This window comes from Acomys minous (genome assembly GCF_964271855.1).
Source record: "Acomys minous genome assembly, chromosome: 13".
Taxonomy (NCBI): Eukaryota; Metazoa; Chordata; class Mammalia; order Rodentia; family Muridae; genus Acomys; species Acomys minous.
Window position 1 is genome coordinate 11,115,037 of NC_140495.1, and position 23,440 is coordinate 11,138,476.

Genomic DNA, 23,440 nt, shown 5'->3' on the forward strand with positions numbered 1-23,440 from the left:
ATAGCTCCACGTTCTGTTCATAGGTGTTGTCTACATGCATACATACATACAGCATGCATGTATGCTGGAGTAGAGTTCTTGAAACCTCTGATCCCTAAGGTGTGCATGTACATACGATAGGGAGAGAGGGGGTAGGAATTAAAGCTGAACTGCCACAGAAACTAAAGCAAGAAAACAATAAGCAGACACCTTCCAGTTGGTTCTATATTGACAAACATAATTGCAAAACCTCCCAGAGGACCTAGACTGTATATTAAAAATCCTGTATGGCATGAAGACAGGGGAAATCCCTGAACCGTTCATCCTCTTGTGGTTTGAATAGGTCTGGACCCTATAGACTTATGTGTTTGAATGCTTGGTCCATAGTGAGGGGTACTATTAAGGGGTGTGGCCTTGTTGGAGTAGGTGTGGCCTTGTTGGAGTAGGTGTGGCCTTGTTGGAGTAGGTGTGGCCTTGTTGGAGTAGGTGTGGCCTTGTTGGAGGAAGTGTGTCACTGTTGGGGTGGGCTTTGAGATCTCCTATGCTCAAGTCTTTCCTTGCTGCCTGTGGATCAAGATGTAGAACTCTCAGCTTTTCCACCACCATGACTTCCATGCTTCCTGCCATGATGACAATGGAGTAAACCTTTTGACACTGTAAGTGTCAACCTTAATAAAGTGTTTTCCTTCATAAGGTCCTGCTGCAGCTGTGGTGTCCCTTCACAGCAATAAAACCCTAACTAAGACACATGCCCAGGTCACCCAAATTCCATCCACACGCAGGATTGACCCGAAGTACTGGAGCCATGTTCACTTATATACAGGCATCTCTACCAGAAAATCCTAGTTCTACCCTCAGCCCTTGAACAGCCTTACTGGAGTCAAACTTGGAGCCTAAGCTTATGTAAACTGCTGCAGTAGCTTCCTGAGGAAGAAGCCAGGCAAACCGCAGGAAGATGAACCTTGGGTGATTTGGGCTCAGAATTTCTTGATCCTGGGAACCTGGAGCTTAGGGAAGAGTGCATTCCTTTATCCTTGGGCAATGGTTAGTTGGTTTTTTTTTTGTTTGTTTGTTTGTTTGTTTTGTTTTTGAAACAGATACAGAGAGAAGAAAAGAAAAGGAGCGCTCTCTAAAATATTTCCTCTTACTTAGGACTCTGCTTTCTCTTACCTAGGGGTGGCAGTTATACAGATACTGCTATGAACGTACTGAGTCACTGCTTATGAACATTCTATGCATGCCAACCCTCTAACAAGTGAGGGGTGTGCTAACATTTCTCTTCTGTAATTTATTTCTGCATCTGGTCTTCCTCTTTTGAATAAAAATGTGCAGTTTCTATGACTCTGTAGCTGGTGTTCGTAGCTATAATAATTTCGTTATGAAATAGACTAGAAAAAAAGCACCACTCCTCCATGCATGCTGTTTTGGATAAGGAAAGATGTATATTTTATCATTACATTTTCTTCTCTAGCTACAAAAATAACTGGAACCAGAAAGACGCAGGCATACAGACTTTCAACTATTTCTAAGGATGCATCCTCAATACAGTTTTTTAAAATGCCCTGTGATTTTCTTCTGTTGTTAAATCCTATGAGTGAATTGATACAGGCTGCTGCAGCAAAGAAGTACAGTCTGGGTTGGCTCAAATGCAAGAAACACATTGTCTCACAGTTCTATGGGGGTAGAAGTCAAGGATTGAAGTGTCTGAAGGGATAGCCTGCTCTGAAGTACCCTGCTACTTTCTAATGTCCGATTTTGCGATTTTGCTGTCCTGCTACCTCCCTCTCTTCATATGACACACTCTCTTGCTCTCTCTCTCTCTCTCTCTCTGTCTTCATGTAGTTATTTTCTCACAAGAATGACAGTCATTTTATGCTTCATTATGGCCTCATAGCAACTGATTACATCTGAAGTGGCCTGACTTTCAGGTTATGGGGATTGGGGTTTCAACATATTTGGGGGATGAATTCATTTCAACCCATGGTAGCCTGTCCTATCTTCTACAGAATTGCATGGTTTCTTGACACAAAAAACACCTTTTTACCTAATTGTCTCAACATCCTCCAAAGGTTACAGATACTATCAATATAATAATCAACCCTGAAAGCCCAAAATATTATCTTAAAACAACTAATTTAGATGTGGGTGAACTCAGAAAACTTGGGCAAACTTACTCTCAAGTCAACGTGAGAGACTTAGAAAGCAAGATGCATGCTTCCAAGTTCAGATAGGACAGCTGCGAGATGCACACTCCTCTCTTAAAGGGTGACGTCAGAGGAGGAAAGGTCATGCTGGCCTAAGGAGGTCTGCAACTCAGTGGTGGCAAGTTCTGTCAGCATTCGTAGGGTCTTTTCTCCCTCGGATTCTGCTTTGGTGGCCATTCCCCTTTGCCCCGTGTCAGTGGCATTGTGGTCTGAGCCCTTTGCAGTGTTTTAGAGGTGCTTGTCAGGCCACACGGCATCCTTGCTTCCAGAGCTTGCCGCCAGCGATGCTGAGGGTCTTCCATGTTATCCAGTATCATTTGTTCTCTGCTCAGCATCTCCTTCTTCAGAGCACCCCGCTCTCCCCAGGTTGTACTGTGAGCAGAAAGGAGATACCGGGCCACTTAGCACACTCATCCCGTGGGAGCCAGTTCAAATAAACATACAGATTCATCACTCAGCATCCCAAGTCTCAAACAAGACTTGCCAAATGTAACTCAGCCACAGCCACATGTTGTAGCATCGGCCACAACCATAGGCCACAGTCTGCATTAGTTTCTCAGGGCAGTTGGCTGCAATTGGGTAGCTAAGATAATAGGAGTTTTGTTTCCTAGCTTTGGAGACTCCAAGTCTGAAATTAAGATGTCTGCTGGACTCTTTCCTGCCAGAGGCTGTGAATGTCAATTCCATGCCCCACTCCCAGTTTACAGGGACAGAAGTCTGGCAAACCTCAGCTTGCTTCTCTTACTCCAGCATAACCTCATTTCAACTAATTACATCTTTAATTTCCAAATAAGGTCACATTACGAAGTAATGGAGTTAGGAAACAACGCAATTCCCTTTTTTTTACAGGGTGAGGAGTACACAACTCAGGATCTCCAGAGAAGAGGATACATATGTCTCCTAGCAACTTCTGTTCTCCAGTTACGCATCTATCTGTGGAGAAGCAGGGACAAGTGTGGTGACCTTGAGTGACATCTAAAAGTGCAGTTTTAATGTTAGCAGCAACAGCAAGTTACTTTCTTCTTTTGCTGGGTGGCTTAAGTAGATTAACCTGGGCATTTATTTCTCCACTTTCCTGCAAACACACACACACACACACACACACACACACACACACACACACACACACCACACCACATACACACACACACACACACACCACACACACACACACACCACACACACACACACACAAACAAACAAAGAAAAACTACGAGCTAGAAACGGTCTAGTGTGAAGAGTGTGTGGGAGGACACAAGCGCTGTGAATTTCAGGACGCAGGACAGAGGCAGATCGGAAATTGATTGGACAGACCCGGGAAGAATCTGGAGGCTGAGTCAACAATGGAATGGCTAGAGGCTGACAGACCACAAACAAACACAGCCTCACACCACGAGCATCACACAGTTTAGTGTTTTGACAGTAGATGCGGATGCTCGTTTCTGCGGCACTGATTAAGAAAAATAAGGTAGACCCACAGTTATCAGCCGGATATTAGCTGCGCATTTAGCAATGCAGTGGCATTTTAAAAGAAAACTGCTAAGTACAAACAAACAGTGAGAAACAGAAGGAGGTTGAAAACCAACAGCGTTTATGTAAATGAGGAACATCTGTAGATAACAAGCTGTGTGTTGGATATGTTGGAACCCGTCAGTTTAGTATGGGGAGCGCGTGATGGGGATAAAGGGGCGGGGGTGTTGAAACGAGCAAACCAAACCAGAGAAGAAGAGCCTTCCTTCCCCACGCTGGGGGCACTTTCCCTCTGCACCCCATCTTACCCAGGCAGAGCTCTGTAAGCTCTGCAGGCCTGGCCTTTGCCTTCACTTGGGGACCTTACACCAGAGAAGAGACAAAAGCACTTCCTCCCTTTCTCTAGACGCACAGTGATGATTCCCCAGATGGATGCAGGAATTTCAATGGAATATCAATACCTACAGACTTGCCAATGTAAAGTTTTTATCTTGGCGATAGAAGGATGCAAGCCTCATGCTTATAAAATGCAAGTGGAAGACGATACCTATAGACAGGCCTGGGGCGGGGTGGGGGCGGAGAACCTGGTGATCTGTAACACATATGAGGTAATAATAGCTTCCTTGTGTTTTGTTGTTGTTGTCATTGTTATTTGTTTGTTTATTTTGTTTTGTCATTTTTTTTCAGATTATCCATATGAAAATTTCACCTTAATGCTTAGCTCAAGGTAGAACACTCAGTCTAGAGCTACATTAAATGAGTGTCTGCCTTTAAAACCTATTTTGAAAATAGTTGGAATTTTAGGTGGTGGTAGTGATGGTGGTGGTGGTGGTGGTGGTGGTGTGTGTGTGTGTGTGTGTGTGTGTGTGTGTGTGTGTGTGTGTGTGTGTCTACCTGGGTCTTTAGGCTAGATTTAAAAGATGAACCATTGCTTATTATCTCACTGGTTTGACCAACTACCTGAAAGAAGCACCTTGAGGAGGAGTTTATTCTGGCTCACAGTTTTAAGAGAAACAGTTCATCATGATGCAGACAGCATGGTGAGAGAGCTTGAGGCATCTGGCTGCCCTATACCCACACTCAGGAAGCAGGTAAATTCTTTTTCTTTCCCCATTTTGTCAAGTCCAGGACCTCCGACTATGGGATGGTGCTGCCTAGATCCAGGGTGTGCCTTCCCTCCTTGGCCAAGTCTTTCTGGTGTTAACCTTAGTAGCCTGACGTATACCTCCTAGATCATTCTAAATATACTCAAGTCAATAATGGAAATGAACCATCCTAGAAATCTAAACTTAAAGTACTTGAAGGATAAGTTAAAGTCGCTAGCCTGGCCCTTCCTTTGCTGACTGACTACATCACTTCCCACACATCACAGCGTTTGAAGCTGCAGAGGTGGACCTGGTCAGCTTACCTTAAGGCCCACTCTTAGGTGCAGCGGAAGCACATGGACTTCAGCAAGTTGGTTTGATTCACAACAGACAAGAAGAGAAATTAGGAGCATGCACCTAGAATGATTTTTATTAATTAATTAAATTTACTGTTTGATAATGTTGCATACATCTTTATACGTCTATCATATTTTATTCCTATTTCATTGTACAGAAAATTTAATCAGACAATGGGTTGAATGGGGATCATGGATAAAAGGTCTTATTACAAGTCGACTACAAATAACTTGGTAGGTTTGGATTCAAAGTAAGCTTCTGTACCAGTGACTGCATTAAATCTATTTCCTTTGTTGAAATTATTAAATCTGAACTGTTAAGTTACCATTGAAATGTTATCTTGCATCTGCCTTTGGGAAGGGTCCTTTCTGCCACCTTCACTAACACCGGAAACAGTTGCCTAGCAGTTACTGAACACTATGCACATTTCAGTTCAATGAATACTTACGTTAAATTTCAGAATGTGATTGTCATACAAGAAGCTTAGATTAGTGGGTAGGGCAAGAGATAGGTGTGGCTTTCAGGTCTGGCAGAAGGTGAGGTGTTTCTCTGGGCTTTTAGGATTTGTGACCCTAAGAAACCTTTGGGGCCTCTGTGAACGGTAGAGTCTTTGAATAACAAAAGTCTACATTTTTATTTTTGCAAATAAAGGATTTACAACAAATTGTATATTACTTTTCTCCTTGCTGTGATAAAATACCCTAATGAGCAACATAAGGGAAAAAGACCTTATTTGGGCTAACAGTTCCAGGCTACAGTCCATTATGGATGGAAAAACATGGCGACAGGGCCAAGAAGCTGGCCCACTACACTTGTAGTCAGGGGCACAGAGAGAAAAATGCTGGTTCTCAGCCAGCTTCCTCCATTTGATTTGGTCTAGGCAGGACCTGATCCCACTGAATGGCACCGCTCAACTTTAAGGAGGGTCTTCCTACCGCATCACCCTAATGTAGAGGCTCCCTCACAGACACACACACAGAGATTTGCTTTCATGGGGACTCTGAAAGCCATCAAGTTGACAATGGAGACTGACCATCACAGACAATTGAATTAAATATTCTGTTTTCTTCATGATAATACACTCTGAAGAAGAAGAAGAAGAAGAAGATGATGATGATGATGATGAAGAAGAAGAAGAAGAAGAAGAAGAAGAAGAAGAAGAAGAAATGTCTTTTTTCACTTATTTTCAGGACATTTCAAATCCAGACTGACCTCCTTCGCCCCATTAGTGTGAATTACAGATCCTTCACTGTCATGGCCAAAAGCAAGTAAGTTAATTTAGATCCCAGATGAGTAATGCTGCAAGGATATTTTTAGTGGCTCTAATAATGACTGAATCTTGTGGCTTGCTGCAAAGACATTATTAGCAGCTGATGCCAGGCTTAGACAGGGAAGATGAAAAGGTGTAAGTTGCAAGGGCTTGTGAGGAGATGTCGGCTACGAAGAGGGGAAACTGTTTTCTAATGACACAGAGAGCAAATATCAGTCCTATCAGGAGGTCAGGCATGCGGCACCTGAAGCCACCACATGGCAGACAATCTGATGACAGCGACTAAGAAAACAAAAGGCATCTAATTTCCCCCCAACTGATAAAGCTGTCTGAGGTAGATCAATTCAGTATGGTTGTTGTTACAGAATTGGTCCTGTTTGATGTTCCCCAAGCAGATCATGTAGTTTCCTAGGAAACACCCTCTTTTCACTTAAATCTGATCCTCTCATGTAGCGTAGCGAGTGCCTCTGAGTCACTCAGCCTGACTTTCCTCTCACTTCCCTCGGCCCATTAGGAAGGACCTACCAGCTGGAAATCTGCTAAATGAAATGAATTTATTAGCTCTTTTCACCTTGTTCTTCGCTTAACTCTTGTGTTCCTCCCTTACAAGCCTAACGGCTTCCCCGATGTGACGGGCTAGAGATAATGAAGGAGCTGGCTGTGGGATGCGAGCAAGCAGTGAGCAGCCGGCTCCCTCAATTTCCTGGTGATTAGCCTGTATTTCACTGCACCTTTAAATGGAAAACAGCACATGCGCGCAGACGGCCTTTCCTTGTAAGCAGTAGTGGAATTTGATGTTGGTTTCCTTTTCCATTTTCTGCTCTCAATTTATGGTTGTGACAGAAGTTGGGGCACGTTGGAGATAAAGGGGAAAAAAAACATTTAAGCTATGTGTAGCTGTCTTTATTTCTGTCTGAGCCAATAAACAGAAACACGGCCACGAGAAATCTAGAACCTGGAGAGGAGCAAAAATATTTTTCTTAATTTGTTGATGCTGCACATGGCGTTTGTAAGAAACGAGAACGGTGTATTTGCTTCTCCTAAATAAGCTGAGTCCACAGTTTATGGAACTTTCCACGTTCCGAGCATAGTTATCTCCATGGTAACATGCACTGGCTTGGGTGACAGAGGGGAAGTCTGATGCAATTTAATGTCAATTAGAGGTTTTTAGAGTGAAAGCTCACTGCTTCCCTGCTGCGTCGTCAGCTGCATGGAGCACCCGGTGAGGAAAGGCCCATACTGGTGCAAGCACAAAATCACATGGCCTTCTCCCAGCGCAGCAAATCTCATCCGACCCTCGGTGTGTGCCAGCGTCTTACTAAGTGCTTTCCTTGTGTCACATATGTGAGCGGGAGGTGTGCTAGCACTAGCCCACTTCACAGGTGAGAACTGGGGTTGAGGAATGCTTGTCTTACACACAGCTCAGGGCAGGTTCCCCGCTCTGATGCCTTTCACCTCTACCGGTGTTCTTTCTCCTTCCACTCCTATGCAAAATATAGGTTTTCAAAATGAGGATGGACTGCTGAGGCTATCAAAATATCTGTAGCTTGAGCTGTCAAGTCATTGGTTTCATACAAGCAGCTGAAAGTGTGTCTCAAGTCTAGCGAGCTTCATCAGAAAGGCGTTACAAAGGATAGCTATAAATTTTATGGAGTGTATTGTTTGTGCATGTGTGTGTGTGTGTGCACGTGTATGTTCAAGTTTGGGTGAACATGTATGGAGCCTAGAGGTCAGCCTCAGGGGTCATTCCTCAAGGAAAACCTGAGATGGGGTCTTAATGGGTTTTTTGTTTGTTTGTTTTATTTTTTGTATTTGTTTTTTTCCCCTGGAACTTACTGATTCAAACTAGGCTGGATGGTCTTTTCTTAGGGATCTTCCTGTCTCTGCATCCCCAGTACTGAGATCACAAGCAGGTGCCACCATACCCCAGTTCTATTTATTTGGGTTCTGGGGAATCAAACTCTGGTTCCCAAGCTTGCATGGCCAGCATTTGATTGATTGAACCACCGCCCCCAACTTCTAAACCTTTCTTAAAAATAAGTTCTGTAGCTCTAAGACAATGCATCTAAGCTAGTCCTCAGTGGAGAAAGACCTACCATAAATCTCAGGGATATGAATCAATAATAATAAAACAAAATCATCAGTTGGGCATAGTTGTGCACACCTGTAATCCCAGCACTCGGGGAGGCAGAGGCGGGCAGATCTCTCTGTGAGTTCAAAGTCAGCTTGGTCTATAGATCGAGTCCAGGACAGCTGCACAGAGAAACCCTATCTCAAAAAACAAGCAAGCGAGCGAGCAAACAACCAATCACCATGAAGTTCTGGACTGATCTGGACTTTTTTTGGGTTAGGAAACACTCACTCCCATACTTGTCTAGAGATAGAGGTGGGATTGGTGAAGAAGACTTCCTACTCCCGTGTCCCTTCAGCCCCCACCTGGGCCCGGTGGATGAGTCCAGTGGATGAGCCCAGGCCTACTTCATGACAAAGTCTATGTTATCCACATTTGTCTCATTTTTAGGTCCTGGATGCTACCATCTGACAATTAAGACAATACAAGCAATTATTTTCCAGGAGGCACAGATGGTGTTTGTTTCGTTTGAGAACCCAAATCCTTATTGGTCCTTCTTTTAAGGCCCATTTCCCAGGAAACATTTCATGCACACAACAATAAAGAGCAGCAAATGACATTATTAATATCTGAAGACTCATTAAATTCTACTTAGGATTAAAATGTTCCAAACTCTCGGGAGAGTTTTGAATATAAATGTTCATTTAACCTACCTTCCAATTGAAGCATTTTAGCAGAAGAAAGAATCAGATTTTGGTCAGCAAATGTTACACAACAGGGGCTTGGAGAGGGCTGCTCTCTGGCCCCATTTCCTCTGCATATGTAAATTTGTACCTTCAGGCAGATGTCTTTTCCTTGAGCAGAAGATTGTATCTATCTTCGGGTTCTTGTAAGCTCCATCCTTGCTCTTGAGGGACAGTCACTGTATAGGAGGGCACAGTGCTAAGGCCCAGTGGGATTGTCACAGAACTCTCAGGAGGAAATTTCAGTGTTAGACACACAGAGTGACATGGGCACAGGACCATAGCAAAGTCGAGGTGGGAGATTACTGCGAGTCTCACTGTGGATTTAAGCACAGCATAGTGCAGGGAAGGAAATAAAAGCAGGGGACACACAGACCACAGGTGCCCTGTGGTGAAAGCCTGGGTTTCTCCTGGGAAACACCAGGGGCCTGGTTCAAACAAACAAACCAACAGAAAACACATTTACTAGATCAAGAATTCAGGGTTATTGCTTGCTGGGGTTGGTGGCACAGAACTGCAGTCCCAGCTACATGCAAGGCAGAGGCAGGTGGCTCAGAGGTGCAAAGCCCTGTCAGAGCTTCTGAGTGAGTTCGAGGTCACCCCTTGGCAATTTGGTGAAAACCAAGCTCAAAGTCAAAAGCAAGCTAAGGATGTGGCTCAGTGGGAGAACACTTGGCTGGCAAATGTAAGGTCCGTGCTTAACACCTGTGCAGGATAGTTTTATGTCAGTTTGACACAGGCTAAAGTCATCTGAGAGACAGAAACCTCAATGAAGAAATGTCTGCATAAGAACGGGCTGTAGGCAAGGCAAGTCTGTAGGCATTTTCTTAATTAGTGATTAATGAGGAGGGCCCAGGCCATTGGGTGATGCCGTCCCTGGCCTAGGAGCCCTGGGTTCTCTCTCGCTTTCTTTACACGCATGCAAGCACGCACACACACAAAGCAGGGTGAGCAAACTAGAGAAAACAAGCCAGTAAAGCAGCACCCCTCCACAGTCTCTGCATCAGCTCCTGCCTCCAGGCTCCTGCCCTACATAAGTTCCTGTCCTGACTTCCTTTGATGATGAACTGTGCTGTGGAAATGTAAGCTGGATTAACTCTATCCTCCCCAGATTTCATGGCTCACAGTCATGGTGTTTCATCACAGCAATAGTAACCCTAAGATAAGTTGTTATCAGGCTAGTGGGGAGCGGGGGGGGGGGGGGGCATTGCAGTGAGGGACCTGACCGAGGAGAGAGGATTGTGGAAGGACTTTGGAAGTTTGAGCTAGCAAAGCCATTGAGTGTTGAGAGCTCAGTAGGCTGTTCTGTAGGAACACGGAAGAAAGGAAGAAAAGAATGTAGACACTGAAGGCCTGGTGTGTGAAGTTTCAGAGGGACGTTTAAGACTCTACAGAGCCTTTTTTTTTTTTTTTTTTTGAGTTAAGATTACGTGGTCTGCATAGCTGGGGCTGATTAGCAAGCTATCAGAACCACTAAGTGAAACCTTTGGTTTGCCGAGACCCTCAATACCTGTCAGCTGGAGCCGAGAAATGAGCAGTGATTGAGAAGGGGGCAGCATCGTTTAGCCGGAACCTTCTGGAGAACTTTTCCTGAGAGTCAGTGCGCAGAAACTGTGCTCCTGGCTTGGCCAACGTTGTGCCTTGTGCTGGCAGCTAAACTTGGTATTGGAAGAGTCACCAAGGTGACACTAATTTTGAAGGGGTGAAGGGGTCACGGAGAGCAGCTGAAATTTGACAATGTGTGGCAAGGTCTCGGGGGTCCCAGAGAAGAGCCCAGGAGAGGCTACTGGTGAAAGTGCAGCCCAGTTGCAGCAGAAGACACTCAGTGTTTTGGAGATGCCAGTACCATGGGATAAGCACCAAGAATACCAGGAGCCATGGAGTGGAACCAGCTAGTTACTAGAAGACACACTGTGTGTGCTGCAGAGGATGGCACCAGAGAAATCACCCGGGGCCCTTTGGAGGAGCCCAGAACACACAACGAGTGAGCCCAGATATTGGAAATTAAGGTATTTCCATTGTTGAAGTTTGGTTTTGCTTTGATCTGATTGTGACTGTGCCCTGATTCTTCTCTCTTGAAGTCAGAAAGTACTTAGCTTAATTTTTATTTGTGCAGGGACCCACCACTGAGAGATTTCAAACATTTAAAAGAGGTTCTTTGGATTATTAAAGAAACTGGGTATTTTTTAAAGGGACTGCACCTTAATGTGCTTGATTGTGTAAGGACTGTGGGACTTTTAAAGTTATTTGTGTTTTTAATGTCAGAATTTGGGGATGAATAAAAAAAGGAAAGGTTGTGGCTTAACAGTCATGTATTTGTGTGTCAAGTTGACAAGAGTTCAATTGTACTGTAGAGTTTTATGTTAACTTGACACAAACCAAAGTCATCTGAGATGAGAAAACCTCAGTTAAAAAAATGTTGTCATAAGATTGGGCCGTAGGCAAGCCTGTAGGGCATTTTCTTAATTAGCTATTGAGGGAGGCAGGCCCCGCCCATTGTGGGTGTGGCCTTCCCTGGGCTGGTGGTGCTGGGTTCTATAAGAAAGCAGGCTGAGGAAGCCATGGAGAGCAACCTGTAAGCAGCACCCCTCATGGCCTGTGCATTAGCTCCTGCCTCCGCGTCCCTAGCCTGCTTAAGCTCCTGTCTTGACTTCCTTGATAAACTGTGAGCATACGATGAATAAACCCTCTCTTCTCCAAGTGTCTTTGGTCATGATGTTTCACCTCATCAATGGTTACCCTAACGGAGACTACCCCTATGCCCCCTCCAAAGTTGAAAGCAAGATGAGTGGTGCCAGCACAGTAACTCTGCTTGTTCTGATGTCTTGGCCCTGACACTGTCACAGTCTGTGTCAGGTACAACCATCTCTGCAAACATGTGACTTTGTGTCTTCCGTCCAGCCTCTGGAAGAGAATATTTAGCACCATCATTTTGGTGATAAATGGTTCTGTTTTTACTTGAGAACTTCATATTTCTGACAAGAATAAATTCTGACAGAATGAATCAGGAAGCTGAGATTTGAAGAGACTTTAATGACGTGTGTGTGTGTGTGTGTGTGTGTGTGTGTGTGTGTGTGTACAGCACACACGCACATGTGTGATGTGGTTTATGGGTGTGTAGTATGTGTATGTTGTGTATGCATGTGAGTGTGTAGATGCATGTGACTTGTTTGCTCATATAAAGGCTGGATGCTGTGTGTCCTCCTCCAACTCTGTCTTATTGTCTTGAAACAGACCCAGAAACTTAGTGTTTCTGCTAGACTTGCTGGCCAGTTGGCTCTAGGGATCTGCCTGTCCTTGTCTCCAAATGCTGGTGTTACAGGTACTCATAGATACCTGCAGTTTTTATTTGGATGTTGGGAATTTAATTTCTGATTCTTGTGCTTGGAAAGCAAGTTTCCTAAGTCCAGGAGCCATCCTCAGCCCTCTAATGTAGTGACTCTTTATAATCACAACCACAAATGGAGATTCAGGATTAATGAAATAGAAACTTGTGTCCAGTTACAGGAGCAAGGGACAAGAAGATACAAAGAAGGATGTGGGCATGCAGAGCTGTGAAACAGAGACCATGTGACACACACACTCCAGAGAAGATTGTTCCTGCCTGTGCCAGAGAGAGAGCGGGTATGTGCTTTGACTTACTTCTATTCGAAAGTCATGCTGGGACGGATCTAGTCAAAACCTGTACTAGCTAGGAATTCTAGGGCTGTAAGGGGTTAGTCCTTGGGTCACAGAGCCTTCAGAGAAGGCAGGGCGGCCATGATTGAAGGGAAGTAAGATATGACTCAGAAATCTGTGCGATGTCAGAGGTCATGACACAATCAGGGCTATCAATTCTGATGTTTCTTCCTTAAACAAATCGCCTCATTGCCTAACCATGTCCTAGGTGCCACAGCGGAGACTTTAGAGACACAGCATTTCCTGAGTGCTGCTAAATTACACTAATGACTTCTTACTGGATTTCAGAGATTTGTTGTTTGTGTTTCTAAAAGTCAAACAACACACACAGACACAACACAGACAAATATACTCACACACAGAGACACATAGGGAATAACAAACACAGAAAGATATAGACACAGAGAGAGAGAGACACACACATACACACAGAAACATACACACACATATATATAGACACACACAGAGACACACATATACACACATACACATACAGATACACACACAGACACAGACAGACAGACATAAACAGACACACATAGATAGATAGAAATGCAAGACTGACAGATAGACACACACATACACACACACATACAGAGAGACAGAGACAGACACAGATACAGAAACAAACGCAGACAGATAGACACAGGAAGACAGACATGGACTGACACACATATGCAAACAGACACAGACAGGCAGACAAAGATAGACACACAGAGATAGACACAGATACAGAAATAGACACAGATGGACACAGACACAGACAGACAGACACAGAGACCCAGACACAGAGAGATCCAGACATAGACAGATATACACACAAAGAGAGACAGACAGACAGACAGACAGACACACACACACACACACACACACACACACACACACACACATACAGATATACATAGTCACAGACAAACTTTTACACACAGACACACAGAGAGAGACAGACATACATGCACACAGAGGCAAACAGACAGACACACACATACACATACACACAAAGACACACATACACAGAAACACACAGAGACACAGACACAGACAGACACATATAGATAGACACACAAACAGACAAAGAAATAGACACATATACAGAAACAGACAGACACAGGCATACACAGACACAGGCATGCACAGACAGATACAGGACAGACACAAAGAGTGAGACAGACACACATGCACACAGAGACAGAAACAAAGAGACACAGATACATGGACACATACTCATAGACACACAGACACACATAAACACATAAAGACACACATAGACATGCACACATAGAGGCACACACACGTAGAGGTGTACACACAGAGACACAAAGACACAGACAGACATATACACATATAGACATACACAGATACACATAATCACATACATGTAGAGATGGCTAGACACACACAGATAAACACAAACACAGAGACAAAGGCAGGCAACATACCGGATGTTTATACACACATAGATATATATACACAAAAACACACAAACATGCAGACACACAAACACACAGACATACACACACTCAAAGAAACATACAGAGAGATACACACAATGACACACACACAGACATACACACACAGAGAGATACACATAAACACATACAGACAGAAACACAGAGATACACACAGACACAAAGACACACACAGAGAGATAGACATTCTTACATAGAGAGACACACACACATACAGTCATACACAGACACACATACCAAGACATAGAGAGACACACATACAGATATACACACACAGAGATGCACATACACAAGCATACAAAAACAGAGACTCACACATAAACAGACAGATGTGCATACACACACAGAGACACACACTGACAAAAATTAAAAATGAAAAAACCTGCATGTACCTACAGCTAATATGATTCCCATTTCACTGATACAGGAATTCGGGAAACTTTCATTTTGAGGACTGTCTAGTATGAGACCCTAAGATGCAGTCACAGAGGCTCTACTGAGGCTGCGCAGCTCTCTTCCTGCCAACACACAGAATGTTTACACTGTATTCTACAGATGCCATACAAAGCTCATCAGGTCACATTTGCTGACACTCCTAACCCATCATAGCTACTGTTTGAGGTTACTTGGAGCAACAGAGAAGCCCATGACACCATACAATTAGGCAACTACTCCTTCTGGGGTCCTGTGTAAAAGCACTTGTGATTTTGATGTTTCTGTTGTGCCATGGGGGTGCCTTGCTGAGTATTTAGATTTCTTGTTCCACTTCTTGTTTATTTTTGTAAGGGGTCCTTTTGTGACATTGCCTGTGGGTGTGGATTAGAGGACAGCTTGGGTTCTCTCCATCTGAGGCCTGGGGACTGGTCATCTGTTCTAGCAGCAAATATCTCTACCTGCCGAGCCACCTGGCCCCCGAGTTTTGCCTTTTGTAGTAGTGAAGGGACTTTTCTGTTTTGGCTCTCTCTATGGTTTTGTTCAGTCCTCTTTCTCCATTGTTTTCCTTCTTCTCCACTGCCCGCCTTTCCTCTTTGCATGGTTTCCTCTGAGAAGGGTTGGTTTTCTCGTCCATAGCTGATGACTGAGCATTTAGAATCGCCTGCATGAGTATGGATAAATTATGCATCCTTCCTCCTTTGATTTGCCCTTCTGTGTGGACCTTCTAGCTCTCTTCTCCCTGTGCAGATTGTTGCTGCTGCCAGGACGATTCCCATAAAACTGAAGGTGCACATCAGTTATGAACTCTGCCTTGCTCAGTATCCAACCTCAGTCTGCCCCAGGGCTTGCAATCCTTGTACACACTGCATAAAACGAAGTGAGAGGAAAGTCATGTCACAGGCAAAATGACACATCACCTGGTGTGCTCCAGGCTGATCTTGAACCAGTCCTGTAGCTGAAGTAGCAAGGCTAGGAGGCTCCTGACACTCTCTACACCCCCTGACTCCAAGCAGCTCTCGGAAGAGACACACTTCTCTTTGCCCCTGGATAAGACCATCTCCCCATGGGCACAATGCTTCCTACCACATTTTTGCTGCCCTTTGAGCCAATGGTGGCTTTGGTGAGGGTATCGCTGGAAGCTACTAGAAAGATGTACTCCGTACACTCCATTATGGGAACTTAGGACCTGAGAGTTAGCAGACAGTCGGAAACCACATGCCTCATCCTCCTACCACACGTATTTGAGTCACCATTTGATTACTGATTTTCTCCCGCCCCCCTATTAGGCCACACTTCCTAAAGTGTTCTTTTCTCAAGGCAAGCTATGGAGTGTTGCTATTACACTGGGGTTCTCACAGAGATGTGACACCTCCCCCTCTCTACTACAGCAAGCCTGTCCCTTCTAAATCCGCGTCTGCCATGACTTATAGTGAGCCTTTACCTGTGTCTTTGATTTCTGGCACATAGGCTAGGTCATATAGCAACCCATCCCACCATCCCATAAACCTATAGGAACGAGAAACTACCTTCACACTGTATAACTGAAGGTTCTGTCTGTCCTCAGTACGCCACCTGTGGTACAATGCTATAGGTGGCCTGATCCTCCTGAACTGAAGGGTCTGTGTACACTCAGGTCCCCATTATGGGTACCTCTGGCTGTGATGTCATCTTTCCTAACATCTCAGGGTATTTATCTCAGATTGCTTTCTATACAGCTATACTGTCCTGTATTACATAACACCCGCAGCTTAGGAAGGCAGAACTAAATATTTCTGTGATGGTGGAGTTGGCCTCAAGCTGTATAGTACGACATGGAAGTCAGGTGCAGTCTCTGTAAGCTGAAATGTGGTTGGTGATTGAGGAACTAAACATTCAATGTTGAATTTTATTTAAGTTTTCAAAGGTTCTTAAATCTGGACAGGGGCTATCATATAGAAAAGCAAAGGTCTAGAAAGTTCTTGTGATAGTTCCAGTGCTACTCAGCTTTGAAGTGGAAGAACTTCTCTGCTTATAACCTCAGACTCAGCTGTGAATTATTAGTGGCTTACCAATGTTGAAGCAAATCTCCCAACCAGAAGTTAAGGTTGCAGAAGAGAAGATTCTGTTGCCATGGCAATGGCAAAAGAAAATGGGTAATGCCAGAAGCTGGTGATGGAGGAAGATGAGTCCCTCGACAATATCATCCTAGAACATGAACATTCAAGGCTGGGGTCATAGATCAACTGGTAGAGTGCTTGCCTAGCATGCATGAATCACTTGGTGCAACTCCCAGCATAGCAACAACCAGTGGTAGATGCTCATAATCCCAGAACTCTAGGTTTGGAGTCAGGGAGATTAGAAGGCCAAGGTCATCCTTGTCTACATATTGAGGTAACCTGTGCTACATAGCCTATCCAAAGAAAAAGCGTGAATATTCCAAATAAGCACATATTCCAGGCATAATGTCTAAGTTAATGAAACTAAAAAGAAGTGTGGGTATATACCCTTATTAATAAAACAGATGCAATGGGAGCTGAAATAGAAACAAAACCACAGAAAACCTAGGAGGGAAGGAAAAAAAAAACAAGCTAGAGTTGGTATAAAATGAAACTCAATTTCTCTTGCATGAAATGTTAAGAAATAATGTCCTCAAAATGGGTGTATTAAAGAGCGGTGTGAGCGTAAGTAGTTACAAAACCCGGTCTCTGAGATGAAGAGGTCAAAGCTATTATCTCTGTGGAGCACAGCGCGATGGTGGGGAGAAGTGGGTTGGCAGACGGTGAGTTAGTACTTCTCAGCATTTTATTTCTTTGGTCATGTTGGGTCTTTTTATTGAGCTCCCTGGGTTTGACATTAAGGCAGAAAATAAGCTTATCAGGAATAAAAGAATAATAATGGAAGGATGTTTGGGGAAAAAGAACACTTAAGGTGCAATCTAGTTCAGTAGTGCTCTTCCTGTGTAGTTTGCCAGGCATACAAAAATATTTACCCATAGAATCATTTGTATTTGTCTACACTATACAGGCAGTAGGTTTTTCCTGGCAAGCCCCAGTCCCTCACTATATTGTTAGGTCTTCTAACTACTTACACAATTAACATGGACAACCTTAGCTGGGTGTTCCATGGATTCCAACCCAGGCTGTAGCGCCCCCTAGGTATAGGGCAACAAGCATAAAAGAACATTGAAGTAAATGGGGCTAGTTGGGAAGAGAAGGGGGTTGGGTAGTGGTGGGAGGAAACGGGACAGTTATATGATAAAACATGGAACAGATGCATGTACAATGATGTCATAATGAAACCTATTATATAACATTTGTAGAGGATAATAAACACCACTGAAAGAAACAAACATATCTGTAGAGCTGCTACAAATACCTGAGGGAAGAGAATCTGTGGACTCACCCATTATGGCTGCTTGTTATGCTTGCCAAGATGAACGGGTGGAGCCAAGTAGGGGCTAATTTATCAGAGGTGGGCAAACACTGAGCAGTCTAGATAGGTTAAGATCACCCTTGAATAAGGGATTGATGATGGCAGGAAAGGACTGAGGACAGGCAGTTCCTCTGCTTCAAAGCTGTGGTATAGACACCGAAAGGCCAGAGTGTGTGCAGCTGCTCATGAAGCCAAACAAGGTTCGTGAATGGCGGTGTAGCATAACCCTCGCTGACAAAGACCAGCTGACCTTCTAATCTAGGTCAGCGAAGACCATAGTCCCATTACTTAATGGAACCCTTCTCTGCACTTGGCTTTAAATGTATCTATTTTTAAGCATCTTTCCTTAAAGTTACAGCAGAAGTTATTTCTTGATCCTGAGTAGAATCTTTAGGTTATGCTCACCTGGCCATCATTGTACTTTGGTAATTTGAAATGGGTGTAAAGTCCACTCTACCTAGACCCTCCAAAGGTAAAAGGACCATACCCCATCATTACCAGAAACTACCCCTGTAGGCAGGCTAGCCCATGCCTGATAGACCAGGGGCCTTCCTACCCAGTTTGAGCATAGGCTTCAATCTCACCAGGCCATGTGCAGTGTCTTCCACCACTGGACACTTTTCTGCATCCCTAATACCAAAGTCCTCACCAGAATTCCCAAGGGAAAAGTCATCCAAACATTGGTGTACAGGAGAGGGTGATGCTCTGGCTCCCTGGAAGCTGTACAGCCTCTCCATCACATGTGGCTTTCCCTTCTGGAAGCCCTATTGGTCTTCTCCCAGGCCCATTTGCCCTTGATACTGCAAGTGCTCTCATTACTTCAAACTGATTATATAAAAGTCACGCCTACTGCCTTAGTCCACTCAGGCTGCTGTTGCAACTACGCAAACAGAAAGAACATGTGTTCTTATGACTCCAGGGATGTAGAGTCCATGGTCAGATTGCTAGGGACTATACCTCCAGTGGAGGCCCTCTTCCTGGTCTATAAATGGCTACCTTCCCATCATGAAGATGGTGTCATCTTCATGACCTATCATGACCTAATTAAATCCCAGTTATGCCCCGAAGCCCATGTCTACTAATACCATGAACCACCTTCATGTCCCATCTCAGACAGTAGCCCATCACTCATAAGATATGTGCCCATTCAGAGCCTCCATGATGTGATAGCCCATACTAAATAGATCTCCTCACTACCTTGCTGACTGTGTGCGTCTCTTTAAATATTTGAACTACATACTGGGTACTTCGAACACCCAGTCTGGACAAAGACAACTAGCCATACAACTGTGAACCTGTGAAATGAGCTTCCTTGATATAGTGGCAGGGTGCCTATGGGACAGACGTTCCCATTTTGAAAGTAGAAATATCAGGTAAAGGGTGATGGGTACCAAGGCATTTCAAATCCTAGCGTGGCGAGTCCCATTAGCTTGCAGAGCTTGAGGACAATCCTCTTTGCATCAAGACTGCCTGTGAGGGATCTAGAGTGGCCTCTTTTTTTTTCTGGATCTACTGAGTGGCCAATGAGAGGTCAGACACCCTGCAGCAGGGACCACTGAAAGCCCAAAGCAGGTGACGTTGGTGGCATCTACTGGCCTCCAGGGACATTCTCCCATCTCTCTGAAGAGCATGCATGACTGCAGATACATAGCCCAATGAGGTGATGTCATGGGTGCCGGGAATTCTGACTGCTTTCGTGGACTCCATTGTCCCATTTCATTCTTCTTCAGGTGAGTGATTTTTTTACTGGCACAGCCCTGTGTTTAGGTCTGTGTCCCCGATATAGCAGATTAACGTCAGGAATCAGAGCATCCCTGACTTTCTCTTTAGAAGAGGTCTTCTGCGCTTTGCAATGCAGGTGGCCAGGGAAGTGCTTAGACTTGCACGTCCTGTTCCTTTGTATTTAACAGTTCCGCCTCCATCTTTGTCTTATTCCAATCACTTCTGTATGAGGAGTGGGAATGAGGGGGTGGAAGCTGCACCTCCAGCTTGGGAATCTGATAAACACACTTATTTTTATCACACACAAGTCCTGCCCTTCCAGAATGCACTATGACACAGCTCAGGTGTGCAACGCACTATGACACAGCTTAGGTGTGCTCTTTGCCACTTTATAACAAAAGTCACTTTTCCTCTAGGTCACAGAGTCCCTCATTTTATCTGAAGCCTTCCTGGCATTGTCTTTGATGTCCATAACTCTCAGTGTGCACCTCAACTTTCTTCCATCCTTCCTCAATTTCAAAGCTGAGTTTTACAATTTTAGATATCTATTACAGACACACCCTGTTTCTTTGTATCAAGATTTAGTCTTACTAGGATACCATAACAAAATATGGTGGATGTGGGGAATTGAGCAAAAGAAATTATTTTTTTTAATGTTTTTACTGTTTAGAAGGCAGACAAGCCATGGGATGTTGCCAGAAAATCAGATTTCTAGTTAGGCTTGTGGAACGCCACCTTCTTACCGTGTCTTTCCTACTCGGGTTCATGTGTAGGGAAAAAGAAAGAATCCTAGCTCTTCTGATAAAACACAGATTCTAGAGGTCACTCAGCCTGAAGCCTGAAGGGCTACCTTAATCAATCAATCAATCAATCAATCAATCAATCAACAACCTCTCTCTTTCTATCTCTCTCTCTCTCTCTGTCTCTCTCCTTCTCTCTGTATGTAGGTATGTCTTGTGTTCATTCCTCCATTTGTCTGAACTTGTGCAAGTTTGCCGATGGATGGAGGTTCAACATTAATGCTAAGAGTCTTCCTTAGTCACTCAACATCTTATGTATTCAGTCAGTGTCCTTTAATTGAACCCAGAGGTCATAGATGTAGCTGGTTTAGCTAGCCAGTTTGCCCTACAGAACCCCTGGAACCCTATCCACAGGAAAGGAAGCAGCCATTGTGGTCCACAAATTGTCCTTGTGTTTTCTGTAGAATATGTCCTACTTCAAAATCAGCATATGTTTTTTTTTTTTTACTTCAGTTACATCTTTTATCACTGTTGAAGTTTCCTTGGTTAACCAAAGGACTCCTCAGAGCTTTACAATGTTTATACACACACTTATATATATGTAAACATTGTAGAAGTATATGTACATATATACATATGCATAAATGCATATATGGTTATATAAATGGTTATATCCCACATATATCTATTTGTGTGTGTGTGTGTGTGTGTGTGTGTGTGTGTGTGTGTATGTGTGTGATCATGTGGCCTTTTAAGTTATGTTTTAAAACAGTAAATTTGCAATAAAGTTTAAGGAATAAGCCAAACTTAAAATTTAAGTTAAACCTTTAAAAATAAGTAGAAATATATCCTCTTGTATACTTACCTCTTAATCTTAAGAAATTTCTCTTTGCCAATGTACTTGTAATGTGTATGTATGAGAGGTGCTGTTTGGATTTAGAGATGACAGAGGGGTAACAAGACGGTAAAACTCAAGGCTGCAAATGCTCAGCCCTAAGCAAGCACAGTGTTTAACAGCCTTGTTTAAGATGCATAAGGAAAACATGGGCTATCTCTGCAGACAAAGAGCCTTGTCAGGAGTGCTGAGGGTTCTCAGCTCCAGAAGGCAGGGCCAAGCCGGTCCCAGGGCAAAGGCTTCCTTCTTTGCCAATGCCTCTTAATTTCTGTCTTTCTCTCCTGCATCATTGTGACCTGAACTCCCCCGAATGAGGCTCCCATATGAAAGCTCCATCTGAAAAGATGGTCACTTTAAAATGTAAGGCTGGGAGAAAGAGAGCTGGAAGGTGGCAACCAATATTCTGTTCATAATCCTTGTCTAGAATGAATCCCAAGTAGGTTATTTCTTCACAGACCAGAGTCTCTAGGGGGAGAGAGATTTGCCCCTGATTTATCATCCATCCATGTGATCAGGCTAATGTATTCTCCTTCTGGGTTGAGTGTTTGACCTGGAGCTCCACCATCATAGGAGAAGCAGCGGACATTGTGGTCCACAGTTGCACTGGTGCTTTTCATAGAGTGTCTCCTACTTCAGACACAGCATGTTGTTTTTGTTGTTAACTTCAATGACACCTTTCAGCTACTGTAGAGATGTCCTTGGTTAACCAAGAGACTAGAACTCAAACATGTTTGACAGGGGTACCATTGCTGTTAATACCCTTGACAGGGAGGGGACCACGGGACAACCAACCTCTGCTTCACACTGTGTTGCCTCTCCACTTAGTGGAACCTCCTGTTTTTACTGTTTGCTTAGCTGTGGCATTTTGACTTCAGTGATTTGAGTGCTTAAAGGTTGGTCTGACCCAGGAACAAAGCAATCTGACAGTGTGATTTCATTTGTGCTACCTTGGGCATCTTTTATGTTTAAATTGGAAGAAACTCAACATTGAATTGTTTCAACCATTGTTAATGGGCTGAAGAACTATGGCATTCCGCTTTCAAATTAGGGGAGAGAGGCATTCCAACAAGCTCTGACTTCAGGTGCCTCAGGAAAATAAGTGACCCAGGTTTCTGACCCCTGAAACACCAGAAGGTGGTGAGTCTTTAAACACTGCACAGGCAGGAAGCAGAAGAGTGAGAAGGAGAGAGGCATACCAGGGTAGACAACTTTTTTTTTGTACACAAAGTTTCTACCTTAGAAATGTAGAGACTTTTTTCTATCCTCCTTTTATACCGAGTCTGCTTTGCATGTCAGTGATGGTGTGTGTGGGGAGAGGGGGCTGGAAATCAGCAGCTTTCAACCTGTGTATCACAACCCATGTGGGAGGCCAAACAACCCTTTCACAGAGGTTTTCAGAGATCATCATAAAACACAGATACTTACATTATAATTCATAACAGTAGAAAAATTACAGTTATGAAGTAACGAAAAACAACTTTATGGTTGGGTGTCACCAGAGCATGAGGAACTGCATTGAAGGGTCGGAGCATTAGGAAGGCTGAGAACCATGGCTGTAGATGGAACTGAAGAAGAAGAGCGTGCAGTTTAGAAAATCACTTGGGGCAATTTTCAAGCCAAGTATGATTTGAGTCAGACGTCTTTGTTCAGTACCATATGCCTCCCTTGGCAACTGTGTGCAGAAAAGACTTACTCTCATAGGACCTTCGCATTCACCTTTATAAACAAGTAAGTTTGACTAAACAGTACCTAAGGGACCTGGGAAGATGGTTCGACTGTTAAGAGAGCCCATCGCTCTTGCAGAAGATCTACACTTGGTAGCCAATGTCTATGTAGAGAGATTTACAACCATCACTCCAACTTCAGAGAATCCAGGGACCACTGCTGGGCTCCACATGCACCTGTACTCAC

The 23,440-nt window shown here is 43.9% G+C and overlaps 1 long non-coding RNA gene across 2 annotated transcripts in view; it reads left to right on the forward strand.

The window, feature by feature from the left end:
* Window positions 1-6,988: 6,988 nt before the first annotated feature.
* The window catches only part of LOC311581375, a 56,032-nt gene continuing 39,580 nt past the window's right edge, over window positions 6,989-23,440 (forward strand). Inside the window, exons 1-2 of one of the 2 annotated variants that reach the window (XR_014773763.1) lie at window positions 6,989-7,139; window positions 12,681-12,803. This is a non-coding gene — a long non-coding RNA (uncharacterized lncRNA). Of the gene's footprint in view, window positions 7,140-11,147; window positions 11,189-12,680; window positions 12,804-23,440 lie in introns of those variants that run through there. The other variant, XR_014773764.1, reaches the window with a different exon arrangement.